The sequence below is a fragment of the Triticum urartu genome, chromosome 3, assembly GCF_003073215.2.
Source record: "Triticum urartu cultivar G1812 chromosome 3, Tu2.1, whole genome shotgun sequence".
NCBI lineage: Eukaryota > Viridiplantae > Streptophyta > Magnoliopsida > Poales > Poaceae > Triticum > Triticum urartu.
Window position 1 is genome coordinate 200,470,111 of NC_053024.1, and position 2,453 is coordinate 200,472,563.

The following is a 2,453-nucleotide window of genomic DNA, read 5'->3' on the forward strand; positions in this document are numbered from 1 at the left end:
GTTGTGATGCTTATGTGAAAAAGTTATAGCCTGATAACCTCAAACCCAAATCGGAGAAGTGTGTCTTCATAGGATACCCAAAAGAAACTGTTGGGTACACCTTCTATCACAGATCCGAAGGGAAGATCTTTGTTGCTAAGAGTGGATCCTTTCTAGAGAAGGAGTTTCTCTCGAAAGAAGTGAGTGGGAGGAAAGTAGAACTTGATGAGGTAATTGTACCTTCTCTTGAATTGGAAAGTAGCTCATCACTGAAATCAGTTCCAGTGATGCCTACACCAATTAGTGAGGAAGTTAATGATGATGATCATGAAACTTCAAATCAAGTTACTACCGAACCTCGTAGGTCAACCAGAGTGTGTTCCACACCAGAGTGGTACGGTAATCCTGTTTTGGAAGTCATGTTACTAGACCATGACGAACCTACAAACTATGAGGAAGCGATGATGAGCCCAGATTCCACGAAATGGCTTAAAGCCATGAAATCTGAGATGGGATCCATATATGAGAACAAAGTATGGACTTCGATTAACTTGCCTGATGATCGGTGAGCCATTCAGAATAAATGGATCTTCAAGAAGAAGACCAGCGTTGATAGTAGTGTTACTATCTACAAAACTTGAATTGTCGCAAAAGGTTTTCGACAAGTTCAAGGTGTTGACTACGATGAGATTTTCTCACTCGTATCGATGCTTAAAAGTCTGTCCGAATCATCTTAGCAGTTGCCGCATTTTATGAAATCTGGCAAATGGATATCAAAACTACATTCCTTATTGGATTTATTAAAGAATAGTTGTATATGATGCAACCAGAAGGTTTTGTCAATCCTAAAGGTGCTAACAAAGTGTGCAAGCTCCAGCAATCCATCTATGGACTGGTGCAAGCATCTCAGGGTTGGAATATACGCTTTGATGAGTTGATCAAAGCATATGGTTTTATACAGACTTGCGGTGAAGCCTGTATTTACAAGAGAGTGGGAGCACTACAGCCTTTCTGATAAGTATATGTGAATGACATATTTTTGATCGGAAATGATGTAGAATTTTTCTGGAAATCATAAAGGAGTGTTTGAAAGGAGTTTTCCAAAGAAAGACCTCGGTGAAGCCACTTACATATTGAGCATCAAGATCTATAGAGATAGATCAAGACGCTTGACATATTTTTCAATGAGTACATACCTTGACAAGATTTTGAGAAAAAAGTCCATTTTACTCCCTTAAAGAAAATGGGTGGTTCGCATAACCCCCTGAACTTTTTTCGGTTCAGTTAACCCCCTAATCTATCCCAAACCGTTCAAAAATCATCTCTAGCTGGTTTTTTGAGCTCATTTGCTGACATGGACACAGTCAAGGCAGTATTTGACTAGTGGGGTGTGGGGCCCATTCGTCAATCGAATCCCCACTCTCCTCCTCGACGCCTAGAGAGCATAATCGACTCTTGGTTTATGCCGCCGGCGTTGTAGTTCTTAGCCCGCGTGGCCAACACCTCCCCCTCCCCTTCAATCCATGTCCTAGAGCTTCCCCTCGCTCTGCTATACGTTCCTGCCAAAGGACTTTATCCTAGTCACCCTAAATCACCGGCGACTATGTCTTCTTCCCCGCCTCTGGCATTGACTGTCGCCGCCTCGATCTCTTCCTCCGGTGAGCCCCGCTTCTCCTTCTCTGCTTCCTAAGCACCGTGGTGCTCCTCTAAAGCTGATCGACCCATCAATTTGGAGCTGCGCATCCCTGAGGAGCTCTCCCCGCATGGCCAAGCTCCAGCCCCCGCTGCTGCTATGGGTGGCGCACTGCGCGAGTAGGCTACATAGATGAGGGAGGGAACGGAGAGGCTCCGGAGGAGCAGGGGCTCACCTAGGGGGTGCTGGCACAGGAAGGGGGACTAGAAGTGCTCTGCAGCGACGCCATGGACGCCGAAGGCGGCGACCGGGGCGCGGGCTTGCGGGGAAGGGGTTGCGGGCCTCACCGGGAACCTGTCCAGAAGGTGCGCGAGGTCGTCTCGCGTCAACGAAGGGGTCGTGGAGGTCGGGGGCGCACTGGTGATGGCGGATTTTAGCGTGGTGGCTGGCGGCAGTGGTGAGGAAGATGACGATGCCAGGCTTGATTGGGGTTGGCTTGGCACAATGGATTTGGCAGAGTTGAAGAGGGTAACGAGGCAGATGATCCCGACATTTTGGTGTGGCTCTATGCTTCCTCCGGCCACGTGCATGGCGATGGTGGCCATCGACCGAAGCTCGGGCACTCTCGGGGTGGCTGCAGATGTGGGAGAGAAGGCAGAGGAGGGCCCCACTGGTCAACAACGCTTTGACCTCGTCCATGTCAGCAAAACCACCGGTGCAAACCCACCAATGATGATTTTTGAACGGTTTGGGATAGATTAGGGGGTTAAGTGAACCAAAATAAAGTTCAGGGGGTTATGTGAACCACTCATTTTCTTCAAGGGAGTAAAATGGACTTTTT